This window comes from Neoarius graeffei, chromosome 4 (genome assembly GCF_027579695.1).
Source record: "Neoarius graeffei isolate fNeoGra1 chromosome 4, fNeoGra1.pri, whole genome shotgun sequence".
Taxonomy (NCBI): domain Eukaryota; kingdom Metazoa; phylum Chordata; class Actinopteri; order Siluriformes; family Ariidae; genus Neoarius; species Neoarius graeffei.
In genome coordinates, this window is record NC_083572.1 from 43,740,620 (window position 1) to 43,757,288 (window position 16,669).

At 41.4% G+C, this 16,669-nt stretch overlaps 1 protein-coding gene and 1 pseudogene across 4 annotated transcripts in view; one reads left to right on the top strand and one right to left on the bottom strand.

The window, feature by feature from the left end:
* The window catches only part of LOC132884570 (contactin-4-like), a 196,177-nt pseudogene that overhangs the window by 68,772 nt on the left and 110,736 nt on the right, over positions 1-16,669 (top strand).
* Positions 1-16,669, bottom strand: part of LOC132885032 (uncharacterized) — a 70,492-nt gene that overhangs the window by 26,117 nt on the left and 27,706 nt on the right. For 2 of the 4 annotated variants that reach the window (XM_060919275.1, XM_060919269.1), the window contains one exon: positions 11,021-11,192. The exons of 1 other annotated variant lie outside the window; for it this stretch is intronic. The gene's annotated coding sequence lies outside the window, so the exon portion shown is untranslated. Of the gene's footprint in view, positions 1-11,020; positions 11,193-12,850; positions 12,934-16,669 lie in introns of those variants that run through there. One more of the 4 variants, XM_060919274.1, reaches the window with a different exon arrangement.

Below are 16,669 nucleotides of genomic sequence, written 5' to 3' on the forward strand. Positions count from 1 at the left end.
CTTACTCCAGGGCATTTCCCATTGGAATTATTGCAACCATAAGCAGCACAATACACCATGATGTCCAATGTACTTTAAAGACTATAAAAATTTTCTTGTCATCCACTTCTCCATTCATCTACCCGCTTGTGCTGTGCCCGAAAGTTTTTGTGACGTATGATCACGTGACAGCGGCTCTTCCGGTTGCAAAAAATGCATATCGGAAGTCGAGCAGAAATGCCATATAATCATCACGAATATAACGATTTTGCTGAATTTAATAGATGATTTTGTATTTGTTGATGCAATTAATTCATATTTTTAATGGAAAGAAACTGATATAGCGTGCTTTTATGTTTCATGTCCCATATCCTTTAATGTATGTGACATTGGGTAGCTTGCACATCTTGGAAGGCATCATGAATGCTGAATGACATATACATGTTTCAGAGAAACATGCTGCCATCCAGACAAAATATTTTTCAGGGAAGGCCTTCCTTCTTTCAGCAAGACAATGCCAAACTGCTTTCTGCACATATTAAAACTGCATGGTTCTGTAGTAAAAGATTCCGGGTGCTAAACTGGCCTGCCTGCAATCCAGACCTGTCTCCCATTTAAAACAACAATTGGCGCATTATGAAGCTCAAAATATTACAAAGGAGACCCGAACTGTTGAACAACTGAAATTGTGTATCGTGCAAAAATGGGACAACATTTCTCTTTCAAAACGACAGCAATTGCTCTCCTCAGTTCCCAAACGTTTACAGAGTGTTGTTAAAAGTAGAGGTGATGCAACACAGTGGTAGATATGCCCCTGTCCCAATTTTTTTGAAATGTGTTGCTGACATCAAATTCAAAATGAGCACATATTTTTCAAAAAAACAAAATTTCTCAGTTTCAACATGTGATCTGCTGTCTTTGTACTATTTTCAAAGAAATATAGGGTTTCAATGATTTGCAAATGATCACATTTTTGTTTTTATTTACAGTTTACACAGTGCCCCAACTTTTTTGGAAATGGGGTTGTACATTATACAGCTTTTTTCTGTTGTTTGGCTTTTATTTAAATGAATACCTAATACAAATACATGGTACATATACAGTGGTGCTTGAAAGTTTGTGAACCCTTTAGAATTTTCTATATTTCTGCATAAATATGACCTAAAACATCATCAGATTTTCACACAAGTCCTAAAAGTAGATAAAGAGAACCCAGTTAAACACGAGACAAAAATATTATACTTGGTCATTTATTTATTGAGGAAAATGATCCAATATTCCATATCTGTGAGTGGCAAAAGTATGTGAACCTTTGCTTTCAGTATCTGGTGTGACCCCCTTGTGCAGCAATAACTGCAACTAAACGTTTGCGGTAACTGTTGATCAGTCCTGCACACCGGCTTGGAGGAATTTTAGCCCATTCCTCCGTACAGAACAGCTTCAACTCCGGGATGTTGGTGGGTTTCCTCACATGAACTGCTCGCTTCAGGTCCTTCCACAACATTTCCATTGGATTAAGGTCAGGACTTTGACTTGGCCATTCCAAAACATTAACTTTATTCTTCTTGAACCATTCTTTGGTAGAACGACTTGTGTGCTTAGGGTCGTTGTCTTGCTGCATGACCCACCTTCTCTTGACATTCAGTTCATGGACAGATGTCCTGACATTTTCCTTTAGAATTCGCTGGTATAATTCAGAATTCATTGTTCCATCAATGATGGCAAGCCGTCCTGGCCCAGATGCAGTAAAACAGGCCCAAACCATGACACTACCACCACCATGTTTCACAGATGGGATAAGGTTCTTATGCTGGAATGCAGTGTTCTCCTTTCTCCAAACATAACGCTTCCCATTTAAACCAAAAAGTTCTATTTTGGTCTCATCCGTCCACAAAACATTTTTCCAATAGCCTTCTGGCTTGTCCACATGATCTTTAGCAAACTGCAGACGAGCAGCAATGTTCTTTTTGGAGAGCAGTGTCTTTCTCCTTGCAACCCTGCCATGCACACCATTGTTGTTCAGTGTTCTCCTGATGGTGGACTCATGAACATTAACATGAGCCAATGTGAGAGAGGCCTTCAGTTGCTTAGAAGTTACCCTGGGGTCCTTTGTGACCTCACCGACTATTACACACCTTGCTCTTGGAGTGATCTTTGTTGGTCAACCACTCCTGGGGAGGGTAACAATGGTCTTGAATTTCCTCCATTTGTACACAATCTGTCTGACTGTGGATTGGTGGAGTCCAAACTCTTTAGAGATGGTTTTGTAACCTTTTCCAGCCTGATGAGCATCAACAACGCTTTTTCTGAGGTCCTCAGAAATCTCCTTCGTTCATGCCATGATACACTTCTGCAAACGTGTGTTGTGAAGATCAGACTTTGATAGATCCCTGTTCTTTAAATAAAACAGGGTGCCCACTCACACCTGATTGTCATCCCAGTGATTGAAAACACCTGACTCTAATTTCACCTTGAAATTAACTGCTAATCCTAGAGGTTCACATACTTTTGCCACTCACAGATATGTAATATTGGATCATTTTCTTCAATAAATAAATGACCAAGTATAATATTTTTGTCTCATTTGTTTAACTGGGTTCTCTTTATCTACTTTTAGGACTTGTGTGAAAATCTGATGATGTTTTAGGTCATATTTATGCAGAAATATAGAAAATTCTAAAGGGTTCACAAACTTTTAAGCACCACTGTAACCATGTCAGTTGCACCTGCCTTAGTTGGAAGATTTCAACAATATAGCTCCACTTTGGATAAGTATCCAACAACATAGTATATGCACATTACAGTGAAAGTTGGTGGTATAATTTTGGCCTCAGGATAGACTCTGCATTAATGGACGCAAGTTCATGCTTTCTAAAGTTTCCCTAGAGGATTCTGGGATTTATCAATGTTTGGCCGAGAATGAGCATGGTGTCATTTATGCCAACACTGAACTCAAAGTTGTAGGTGAGTAACCTTGTTTTTATTTGAGCATTATTAAGAGACTGAATATACACAACCCCAATTCCAAAAAAGTTGGGACAAAGTACAAATTGTAAATAAAAACGGAATGCAATAATTTACAAATCTCAAAAACTGATATTGTATTCACAATAGAACATAGACAACATATCAAATGTCGAAAGTGAGACATTTTGAAATTTCATGCCAAATATTGGCTCATTTGAAATTTCATGACAGCAGCACATCTCAAAAAGGTTGGGACAAGGGCAATAAGAGGCTGGAAAAGTTAAAGGTACAAAAAAGGAACAGCTGGAGGACCAAATTGCAACTCATTAGGCCAATTGGCAATAGGTCATTAACATGACTGGGTATAAAAAGAGCATCTTGGAGTGGCAGCGGCTCTCAGAAGTAAAGATGGGAAGAGGATCACCAACCCCCCTAATTCTGTGCCAACGAATAGTGGAGCAATATCAGAAAGTAGTTCGACAGTGTAAAATTGCAAAGAGTTTGAACATATCATCATCTACAGTGCATAATATCATCAAAAGATTCAGAGAATCTGGAAGAATCTCTGTGCATAAGGGTCAAGGCCAGAAAACCATACCGGTGCCCATGATCTTCGGGTCCTTAGACGGCACTGCATCACGTACCGGTACAGGCATGCTTCTGTATTGGAAATCACAAAATGGGCTCAGGAATATTTCCAGAGAACATTATCTGTGAACACAATTCACCGTGCCATCCGCCATTGCCAGCTAAAACTCTATAGTTCAAAGAAGAAGCCGTATCTAAACATGATCCAGAAGTGCAGACATCTTCTCTGGGCCAAGGCTCATTTAAAATGGACTGTGGCAAAGTGGAAAACTGTTCTGTGGTCAGACATTTGAAGTTCTTTATGGAAATCAGGGACGCCGTGTCATTCGGACTAAAGAGGAGAAGGACGACCCAAGTTGTTATCAGCGCTCAGTTCAGAAGCCTGCATCTCTGATGGTATGGGGTTGCATTAGTGCGTGTGGCATGGGCAGCTTACACATCTGGAAAGACACCATCAATGCTGAAAGGTATATCCAGGTTCAAGAGCAACATATGCTCCCATCCAGACGACGTCTTTTTCAGGGAAGACCTTGCATTTTCCAACATGACAATGCAAAACCACATACTGCATCAATTACAGCATCATGGATGTGTAGAAGAAGGGTCCAGGTACTGAACTGGCCAGCCTGCAGTCCAGATCTTTCACCCATGGAAAACATTTGGCGCATCATAAAACGGAAGATACGACAAAAAAGACCTAAGAAAGTTGAGCAACTAGAATCCTACATTAGACAAGAATGGGTTAACATTCCTATCCCTAAACTTGAGCAACTTGTCTCCTCAGTCCCCAGATGTTTACAGACTGTTGTAAAGAAAAACGGGGATGTCTCACAGTGGTAAACATGGCCTTCTCCCCAACTTTTTTGAGATGTGTTGTTGTCATGAAATTTAAAATCACCTGATTTTTCTCTTTAAATGATACATTTTCTCCGTTTAAACATTTGATATGTCATCTATGTTCTACTCTGAATAAAATATGGAATTTTGAAACTTCCACATCATTGCATTCCATTTTTATTTACAATTTGTACTTTGTCCCAACTTTTTTGGAATCGGGGTTCTATCTATCTATCTATCTATCTATCTATCTATCTATCTATCTATCTATCTATCTATCTATCTATCTATCTATCTATCATGTGTATATACTGGTATATGTGGCAGTGGGGGCGTGGTCAAGCATCGGTCTGTGAACGAAGGGTGGAGTCAGGGAAGGGAACTGGCAGAATCACTGCACCTGATGTTAGTTAATCTGTGTTTGTGTGTCTTCCCCTGTGACCGTGCCCTATAAAAAGAGAGAGAGAGAGAGAGAGAGCAGAGGAAGGAAGCTCTCTCCCCAACCAGAAGACTTGTGTGTGTGCGTGCGTGTGTGGCTGGGAGAGTGTGAAAAGCTGAAAAGCTATAAATAAAAAGAGTTTTTTTGAACTCAGTTCTGGCCTGCCGTACTTCTGTGCTCCACCCACCCGCTCTGATCTCTACAGTGGTGCTGAAACCCGGGATCGGAGCACAGAGGAGAACAGCCTCATGGAGTCCTCCCCCTTCAAGGACCTGATCCATGCCCTCGCCACAGCCCAATAGAGCCAGCACCAGGCGCTGGTCGCCCTCCAGAAGGAGCAGGAGCAAAGGTTCGAGGCCCTGGTGCTGGCGCAGCAGGAAGATCGCCAGGTGTTCCGACACCTACTCGCGTCGGCGGGGTCCACCGCCTCCACCGCCGTGAGCCCTCCCAACCTCACCCTAATGAAGATGGGCCCGCACGACGACCCCGAGGCCTTCCTCGCGCTCTTTGAGCAGGCAGCAGAGGCCTGGGGATGGCCGGTGGAACAGCGCACGCCGTGCCTCCTCCCCCTGCTAACGGGCGAGGCGCAGCTGGCCGCGCTACAGCTCGCCACCGACAGCCGGCTGGTCTACGCAGACCTCTGCTGGGCCATCCTCCAGTGTGTGGGGCACACCCCGGAGCAACAACAGCAGCTTCCCACTTCCATGTCTGTCTCTCCCCCCTCCTCAGGTGAGTGAGCTCCGGAACACCGGTGCAGAGAGAGAGCCCGGGCCGGTTTGCTGGCACTGCAGGGAGCCGGGGCACCTCCAGCATCAGTGCTCGGCGATGGAGGTGGGCACGGTGGTCCGGATCCCCGACGCGCCAGGGACCGCCCTCGATCGGGCCGGAGCGTATCGCATACAGGCGAGTATCCGAGGGGATACATATCAGGCTTTGGTGGACTCCGGCTGTAATCAGACCTCAATCCACCAAAGCCTGGTGCAAGACGAGGCATTGGGGAGAGCACAATTGGTGAAGGTGTTGTGTGTGCACGGGGATGTTCACAACTACCCTTTAGTGTCGGCCCACATTCTATTTCGAGGGGAGAAATTTAGTGTAAAGGCAGCGGTTAATCCTCGCCTTACCCACTCGATAATTTTGGGGACGGATTGGCCGGGATTTCAGTAATTAATGACTCATTTAGTAAAGAGTGGGGCCTGCCATAGTTCAGCAGTGGGAGGTCCTGGTGTGGCATTGGCGGGAGCAGCTGTCACAGAGCCATCTATGTCATCAGCGCATCAGAGTGAGGAGCAGCAGGCTCCTCCTCCCTCTCTCGGGGAATCCCTCGCGGATTTCCCGTTAGAGCAGTCGCGAGACGAGACTCTGCGGCATGCGTTTGACCAAGTGAGAGTAATCTTTTTTTTTAAATTTAATTTTTATTGGATTTTTTCATTCAAATACAATAATACACAAAAAAACAAACAACAAAGAAAAAAAACCCTTCCATTAACAGCTTATAGGTCCTTCCATTCAGTCACAATGCAACAATTCTGTCTTGTTCAGTTGTCATGACTATAATTTCTAGTGGTATCATCCTTACCCGTTCTGTAACAATTCCATTTCTCCCATTTCCTTTCAAACCAAGTGAGAGTAATCAATGATCAAATGCTCCAGCCAAACGCCACCCCGACCTTCCCCTATTTTTCCATTATGAAGGATAGATTATACCAAGTGATGCAGGACACTCAAACTAAGGAGCCGATCACACAGCTTTTGATCCCAAAGAGCCGCCAGGAATTTATATTCCAGGCGGCTCACTTTAATCCCATGGCTGGACACTTGGGGCAGGATAAGACACTAGCCCGAATAATGGCCCGGTTCTATTGGCCAGGGATTCGCAGCGATGTCTGTAGGTGGTGTACAGCATGCCGCGAATACCAGTTAGTAAATCCAGCGGCCATTCCAAAAGCCTCGCCCTCTGCTACTACCTACTGGGACGCCCTTTCACCCTCTGTTCGGACCACGCGCCCCTCCAGTGGCTCCACTGCATGAAGGATGCCAACGCACGGATCACCCGTTGGTATCTGGCACTCCAGCCATTTAATTTCAAGGTGGTCCACAGGCGGTGGGGGTATGTGGCAGCGGGGGCGTGGTCAAGTGTCGGTCTGTGAAAGGAGGGCAGAGTCAGGGAAGGTAAGTGGCAGAAATCACTGCACCTGATGTTAGTTAACCTGTGTTTGTGTGTCTTCCCCAGTGACCGCGCCCTATAAAAGGAGAGAGCAGAGGAAGGGAGCTCTCTCCCCAACCAGAAGCCTTGTGTGTGTCCGTGCGTGTGTGGCTGGGAGAGTGTGAAAAGCTGAAAAGCTATAAATAAAAAGAGTTTTTTTGAACTCAGTTCTGGCCTGCTGTACTTCTGTGCTCCACCCACCGGCTCTGATCTCTACATATATATATATATATATATATATATATATATATATATATATATATATATATATATATTACAGTGGGCGGCACGGTGATGTAGTGGTTAGCGCTGTCGCCTCACAGCAAGAAGGTCCGGGTTCGAGCCCCGTGGCCGGTGAAGGCCTTTCTGTGTGGAGTTTCCATGTTCTCCCCGTGTCCGCGTGGGTTTCCTCTGGGTGCTCCGGTTTCCCCCACAGTCCAAAGACATGCTAGTTAGGTTAACTGGTGACTCTAAATTGACCGTAGGTGTGAATGTGAGTGTGAATGGTTGTCTGTGTCTGTGTGTCAGCCCTGTGATGACCTGGCGACTTGTCCAGGGTGTACCCCGCCTTTCGCCCGTAGTCAGCTGGGATAGGTTCCAGCTTGCCAGCGACCCTGTAGAAAAGGATAAAGCGGCTAGAGATAATGAGATGAGATGAGATGAGATATATTACAGTGGTATGCAAAAGTTTGGGCACCCCTGGTCAAAATTGCTGTTACTGTGAACAGTTAAGCAAGTTGAAAATGAAATGATCTCCAAAAGGCATAAAGTTAAAGATGACTCATTCCCTTTATATTTTAAGCAATTTTTTTTTAATTTTCATCTTTTACATTTTGAAAATGACAAAAAAGGAAAAAGGGCCCGAAGCAAAAGTTTGGGCACCCTACATGGTTAGTACCTAGTAACACCCCCTTTGGCAAGTATCACAGCTTGTAAACACTTTGTAGCCAGCTAATAATCTTTCAGTTCTTACCTGGGGGATTTTCACACATTTGTCCTTGCAAAAGGCTTCCAGTTCTACAATTTTCTTGGGCTGTCTTGCATGCACTGCTCTTTTGAGATCTATCCACAGATTTTCAATGATGTTTAGGTCAGGGGACTGTGATGGCCATGGCAAAACCTTCAGCTTGTGCTTCTTGAGGTATTCCATTGTAGATTTTGAGGTGTGTTTTGGATCATCATCTTATTATAGGACCCATCCTCTTTTTAACTTCAACTTTTTTACAGATGGTGTGATGTTTGCTTCCAGAATTTGCTGGTATTTATTTGAATCCATGGTTCCCTTGACCAATGAAATGTGCCCTGTGCCACTGGCTGCAACACAACCCCAAATCATGATAGATCCGCACCCATGCTTCAGAGTTGGAAAGGTGTTCTTTTCCTGGAATTTGGCACCCTTTTTTCTCCAAGCATACCTTTGCACATTGTGGCCAAAAAGTTCTATTTTGATTTCATCAGTCCACAGGACTTGCTTCCAAAATGCATCAGGCTTATTTAGATGTTCATTTGCAAACTTCTGATGCTGAATTTTGTGGCTAGGATGCAGGAAAGGTTTTCTTCTGATGACTCTCCCATGAAAGTCATATTTGTTCAGGTGTTGCTGCATAGTAGAACAGTGCACCACCACTCCAGGGTCTGCTAAATCTTTCTGAAGGTCTTTTGCTGTCAAACAGGGTTTTTTATTTGCCTTTCTAGCAATCCAATGAGCAGTTCTTTCAGAAAGTTTTCTTCATCTTCCAGACCTCACCTTGATCTCCACTGTTTCTGTTAACTGCCATTTCTTAACATTATGATCTGAGGAAACAGCTACCTGAAAACACTTTGCAACATTCTTGTAGCCTTCTCCTGCTTTGCGACCATCAATTATCTTATTATTCAGAATGCTAGGGAGTTGCTTAGAGGAACCCATGGGTGTTGATTTTGGGGACGTTTGAGGAGTCAGAGAATTTATACAGCTTTGAAATCTGCATCATCTTACCTTTCCTAATGAAGAATTTGAACAAGCCACAGCTCAATAAGCTAATTAAGGTCTGGAACCTTGGTAAAAGTTACCTGAGAGCTCAAATGTATTGGGGTGCCCAAACTTTCGCATGGTGTTCCTTTTCTTTTTTCACTCTCCAATTGTACAAAACAAAAATAATGCACAAATCTTGCAGAAAATGCTGAAAAGAAATGTGTCATCTTTACCTTTATGCCTTTTGGTGATCAGTTCATCTTCTGTTCACTTAACTATTCACAGTAACAGACATTTTAAGTAAGGGTGCCCAAACTTTTGCATGCCAATATATACGGTATATACACACATATATATATATATATATATATATATATATATATATATATATATATATATATATACACACACACACAGTGCCTTGAAAAAGTATTCATACCCCTTGAACTTTTTCACATTTTTCCACCTTACAACCACGAACTTAAAAGTTTTTTATTGAGATTTTATGTGATAGACCAACACAGAGCAGCACATAATTGTGAAGTGAAATGAAAATGAGAAATGGTCTTCAAAATTTTAAACAAATAAAAATCTGAAAAATGTGGTGTGCATTCATATTCATCCCCCTGTACTCTGATACCTCTAAAATACAATCCAGTGCAATCAATTGCCTTCAGAAGTCATCTAATTAGTTCATAGAGTCCTACTGTGTGTACTCTTAGCATAAATACATTTGTTCTGTGAAGGCCTCAGTGAACACTGAAGAACAAATAGCATCATGAAGACCAAAGAACTCACCAGACAGGTCAGGGATAAAGTTCTGGAGAAGATAAAGCAGGTTTAGGTTATAAAAAATATCCCATGCTCTGAACATCTCAAGAAGCACTGTTCAATCCATCATTCAAAAATGGAAAAAGTATGGCACAACTGCAAACCTACCAAGACATGGCCATCCACCTAAACTGACAGAGCGAGCAAGGAGAGCACTGGTCAGAGAAGCAGCCAAGAGGCCTATGATCACTCTGGAGGAGCTGCAGAAATCCACAGCTCAGGTGGGAGAATCTGTGCACAGGACAACTATAAGTCGTACACTCCACAAATCTGGCCTTTTTGGAAGAGTGGCAAGAAGAAAGCCATTGTTGAAAGACAGACATAAGTAGTCCCGTTTGCAGTTTGCCAGAAGCCATGTAGGGGACACAGCAAACATGTGGAAGAAGGTGCTTTGGTCAGATGAGACCAAAGTTGAACTTTTTAGCCTAAATGCAAAGTGCTATGTGTGGTGGAAAACTAACACTGCTCATCACCCTGCACACACTATCCCCACTGTGAAACATGGTGGTGGCAGCATCATGCTATGGGGATGCTTTTCTTCAGCAGGGACAGAGAAGCTGGTCAGAGTTGATGGGAAGATGGATGTAGCTAAATACAGGGTAATCCTGGAAGAAAACCTGTTGGAGGCTGCAAAAGACTTGAGACTGGGAAGGAGATTCACCTTCCAGCAAAACAATGACCCTAAACATACAGCCAGAGCTACAATGGAATGGTTTAGATCAAAGAATATTCATGTGTTAGAATGGCCCAGTCAAAGTCCAGACCTAAATCCCATTGAGCATCTGTGGCAAGACTTGAAAATTGCTGTTCACAGATGCTCTCCATCCAATCTGGCTGAACTGAGCTATTTTGCAAAGAAGAATGGGCAAAAATTTCAGTGTCTAGATGTGCAAAGCTGGTAGAGACATACCACAAAAGACTTGCAACTGTAATTGCAGCAAAAGGTGGCTCTACAAAGTATTGACGCAGGGGGGCTGAATACTAATGCACACCACATTTTTCAGATTTTTATTTGTTTAAAATTTTGAAGCCTATTTATCATTTTCATTTCACTTCACAATTATGTGCTACTCTGTGTTGGTCTATCACATAAAATCTCAATAAAAAACTTTTAAGTTTGTGGTTGTAAGGTGGAAAAATGTGAAAAAGTTCAAGGGGTATGAATACTTTTTCAAGGCACTGTATATACTTAAAAAGACATACAAAGATGTTACCTAGTACAGGCAGAAAAAAAAATCACTATTGCTTTTTATAAAGCTTCTCCTCCAGACTTTTCTAAAGGTCCAGTGAAGAAGTCCACGTTGGTTCAAAGAGGAGGTGAAGTAATTATTGAATGCTGGCCACATGCATCCCCCAACGCCTCCTTCTCATGCAGGAAAGAAGGCGAGCTCCTGAAAAACAGTGAGAGGTAGGTATCATTTACCAGAGATATGCTAAGGACTTCAGACTGGTTCAGCCATTTAAATTTGTTAATTAACTTAAGTTTGTCTTTGTCGATGCTAAATATGATTATTTTCACTATGTTCAATCTCACCACATACAGTTCATGCAATTAGTTTAGCAAAATGAAACTTTGACTTAATAGCTTAATAATATTCAGCTGTTAGGCTAACACATAACATGAATGAGTGTACAACATCTCCTCTTCTGGGAGACACACACTTGAACCAAGAGCTAAACCAAACTGAAGGCCACATCACTCCTCAAGATCTCCCTCCAGTCTCCAGAGGGATATTGGCCTTGCCAGTACTGACAGTAATGTGTTGTTTTTGACACCCTTATTCATCCACACATTTTCCTCTTGACTTCTACCACCCCAGAAGTTTCTGGAATCTTAATTAAAACAGAATTGATGGTACAAGTACTTGTCCATGCACATATGTTGTTTAGTAGACACTATAGTATTGCATTTTTTTTTCCTGATGGCATTTTCACAGAAGACCGCATGCTTAATGACACTAATTAATTCACTGGGAATGCTGTCTCAGGCTCATGGGGTTTGCATAGGGCAAGCAGTCTAGTCTAGCATGGCTGTGTCAGGAGAGAGAGACGGGGGCTAGCCTGGCCTTGTCAGGACAGGTGGCAGGAGAAGCGCATGATCTCCAGTAATAGATGGGGATGAAGAGATGGCCATGGCGGGTCTATCTACACTAGCGGGAATGCTGCTGCTATGACTCACTGCTGCTGTCTGTAAGCCCCAGAGGAGCTGAGTGATTACTGGATATGAGGGTAAGAGAGAGATGGAGAGATATGGGAAAGAGGAGAGAGAGAGACAGGTGGAGCAAGACCAAGAGTTTTTACTACTTCTGAATATATCAAACTATGTCAGTATGTGAACTGCTTTGCCATACTGTGATACAGTCATGCCAGTAAAGTGATGATGATTGAGAGAGAGAGAGAGAGACAGAGAGAGAGAGAGAGAGAAGCAGCATGAGCTGGCAGTACTGTACTTCACAGCCAAGCAATTCAATCTATCCAGAATTGATCTGGCAGAAGAAGAGAGAGAGAGAATTTTATTACTTCTTAATATGTCCAGCTGTGTCAATTATATGTGTTGGGAATGCTGCTACTGCTATACACAGCCATGCCAGTAAGCGATCCTGAACTCTCTCTCTCTCTCTCATTCTCTCTCTCACTCACAGAGAGAGAGTGAGAGAGAGAGAGATTAAATCTGACAGAAGGGGGGGTTGGAACATTTTATTATTCTTAAATCTGTTCAATTATGTCAATACATGGAAAGTATTCCTCTACTTTGGCAATACAATAGTAAAGCTGGTATGACTTGAATAAAAAACATATACACATACACTGAAAGGGGGAGGGGGAGAAGAGACTGTTTTGTAAAATGAGATGTGTGAAATATCAGTATTTCAGCAGAAACACATTTTGCCCTTGCGCCTTTGCATGTGTCAACATGATCACTGCACTGACATTGCATTCCGGTTAAAGAAGTAATGGTTAAGATTAAAGAAGTGATTAAGGAAGTGGCCATCCTTCCCAGCCTCAAGCAGTCGACTTCGGCTCTGAATCAATGTGCCTCGCCCCATTCCCCACAGCCCTTTTTTTTCCGTAACTCTCTGCACTTGTGAGTGCTAGCATCGATTAGCTCTCATATTCCATGAGGCGGGTCAGCTGCAGAAAAGTAGGGAGGAAAATGATTACAATACTGTGCACGTGATTTGATGAGAATATGAATGTGGCCAGAAGCTTCTTTTCGGTAAGCAAATATTTCTTTTTTTTTCCCCCTCCCATCCTCTTTTTTTTCCAATTCATTGCCCTCTCAGGTCAGTAGTCCAGCTTGGCTTGAGCACAGTGTTTTGATTTTATTCAATATATGAGAGCAGAAGCAGCCCCAATGCCAAACATGCTCTGTAAACTGTGATAAATAAATACAATATTTAATTTACAGAAACATTTTGATTTATTTGTGACTTTCTGTGCTCTGCTGGTTGATGGATTGAGTTGAACATAAGGCAGGGGGCTAAACTCATTTGTTTATGTTCTGTGTTTGTTACTGTCTATACACTTTTTATTAAATTGTATTCCCAGTAAATAGAAACCTGACAGGAGAGATCATGAACGGCAGCCCAGAAAACCTTATATGAGTGTTTTACTGGGAAATACACCACTCGTATTTTACATACAAGCTACAGCTGGAACATGGAGATTCAAAACCATGACATAAATCTCTATATGCCACTTGCGAGGAAATCAGTGAAATGTTTTGTTAAATTTGGATACATTTTGTTTGTGAATGTGTCGATATAATCAAAAGAAAATCACACGGCTTGAAGATATGAAGTTTATCTTCTCATGTTGAAAAACTCATATTTTTCATTCAAAATACATCCCAGATCTGAGTGAAATATTTAAATAATATTGGCTGGCATTGAGTGGTATATCATATATTCCATTTAGCTAGCATGATATTGAACGAGTTGAAGACGAGTTCAGTATCATGCTAGCTGAATGGAATATATCTGATATACCATGAAAAAAAGCCAGCCAGAAATAATAATAATAATATTATTATTATTATAATACATACACATTTGATGGAACAATTATATATTTTATAAAATGTTAAGAACCACCGATGAACAAAGAAATGCTTCTGCGCATGCGCAGCAGAAAACCTTCTCATTGAATATTTGCATCGGCTCCAACGTGTGACATCATGTTATTTTGACAACCATACAATATCGTAAACCATATTCAATGCTCATTCTCCATTGGGTAGCGTGACATAATACACGTAGGACAAGCGATATGCTTACAATACTGCATGCTGTCAAACCAAATGAATGAAACCTGCTAGAAGGGAATAGGATACATGATTTTATTCCATTGAAAAAGTGTCCTGTATGTATAATAATTAAATAATATTGGCTGGCTTTTCTCATAGTATATCAGATATATTCCATTCAGCTAGCATGACATTGAATGAGTTGAAGACGAGTTTAATATCATGCTAGCTGAATAGAATGTATTAAAATCATTTGTATAATTGAAATAATTAAGCAATGTAAACTTAAGTGTAATCCATATGAAAATTTACAGTAACTCATTCCAAGTATGCAAAGATCAAGGTTCATATTACTAAGTCCCCTTATACATAAATTTAACACTCAAGAGCTCTTGTTGGAGATGCACATTTTCCCCAAACTAACTGGATATTTACAAATAAACCCATCTATATCCAGTTTGATAAATGAGGCCCATTCTTCAGTCCTATTTCTGAACATATTCATCATAGATAACACTGACTAATTGAAGAGGGCAGCATATGCCATATTTGTTGTTGCTGTCATGCAGGTACCACAAATCGGTCTGCTTATTTTTTGTCACATTTGTTGCTCTTGTTGCATTTTTTAAAAATCATTTTAACACTTTAAAAAAAAATCAAAATAAAATTATATATATATATATATATATATATATATATATATATATATATATATATATATATATGCTGTTCAGAAAACAAAACCTCTTTCCTGTTCTGATCACATATACCAAAAATGAATTTTAGCAGTGTGAAAGATATAACCAGACAAGTGTTTGACATATGGTATAAAGTTTGATATTCGATCGTAACTATATAATAATGATGTAAAGTGAAAACGCTGGTTCACTGCTGAACACCCGGCACCCAGCAGAGTCACACCATCAATGTTGTGATGTTGCTTCTGACGCATGGCATGTGGTGTCAAAGAAAGGAATAAATATGTATTTGTAACTGTGATGCATATCTCATTATTGGTATCACTGTCACAAAACAATACAGCAATTTATTGATGTGGCATACACTACGCAATTTAATGGTTCATATGTTATAATATCTCATCTCATTATCTCTAGCTGCTTTATCCTGTTCTACAGGGTCACAGGCAAGCTGGAGCCTATCCCAGCTGACTACGGGCGAAAGGCGGGGTACACCCTGGACAAGTCACCAGGTCATCACAGGGCTGACACATAGACACAGACAACCATTCACACTCACATTCGCACCTACGGTTAATTTAGAGTCACCAGCTAACCTAACCTGCATGTCTTTGGACTGTGGGGGAAACCGGAGCACCTGGAGGAAACCCACGCGGACATGGGGAGAACATGCAAACTCCGCACAGAAAGGCCCTCGCCGGCCCCGGGGCTCGAACCCAGACCTTCTTGCTGTGAGGCGACAGCGCTAACCACTACACCACCGTGCCGCCCTGTTATAATATTATTTTTCTATTTAGGTTGATTTTGTGCCTTTGCAAATATTTTGCTCATCCACTCATCAGGAGCTCTGCTTTTAGGCAATGCCTAAATATCTGTATTAGGTGTAAACATAATCTTAATCCTTATCCAAGGAACATAATCCCTGTCTGAACATAATCTCTTGGGAAGTCAACAGAAGTGTAAATGAAGGCAGTGCATTTTGTAGCAGCCATGTAATGAACAGTATAACAAAAACAAGACATCTGTTTAAAGCAGCAAAGCTAAAGGTTGTTTTAGATTATGTATTGCAAGTAATTAAACTGTATTGGAAAATGTGTAGTCTTCCACACATCATATCTGTGAATGTGGATTAATATATGGTTTGTAATTATAGCATACACAATATTGCTGGTGCTGCTCTCAGTTGTTTATCTTGCTAGATTAACTGAAACAGACCTATTTAACTATCACAATTCTTGGTTTATTCTAATAGGATAACTTTTATTGTATTTTTTGTCAATTTGTTAACCAACATGTTATGAACCTTGTTATGGATTACACTGTCATGTTTTTGTTCTGCCCTACTGCTAAATTTGCCAAGTCATTTTTTTTTTAAACTTGCTACTTTTGGACATCTTTTATGAGCTTAATTGGATACTGCAGCAGTTAAACAAGCTAATGCAGGATTTAGCTGTTTGGCTAACATATCTGTGAGCTTAGCCAAAAGCTAGCTCCTAGATTATCTAAAAATAGCAATGCAACAGCTCTTCTTCTGGGAAGTACACACTCACGCCAAGAAAACAAGGCTGGACAGACATAAAGGTTTTTCCCGTTCAGAGATGTTAAGCCAAGTTAGATTGTTCTTAGATTGCCTTCAGCAAATGGATGGTGACCGTAAGAAGCCATGTGGTTTCAGTAGCCTTGCACTGTTAAAGGAAGACTTAAAATCCAGTAGCAGAGGGTGGGTGTGCACATCAATGGACAAATTAAGTCTTTCCAGCAGTGGTTTATTCTGTCTGAGTTCTTGGTCTTAACTGAACATCACTCCTATGTCCCATTATTAAAACCAGGTAATCCAAGAGAATTTCTGCACTCCCCCCCCCCAGGCCTCAGACATTGTTTGTGTACATGCAAATGTACTGGAATTAAATCTGGGATTCTGCAC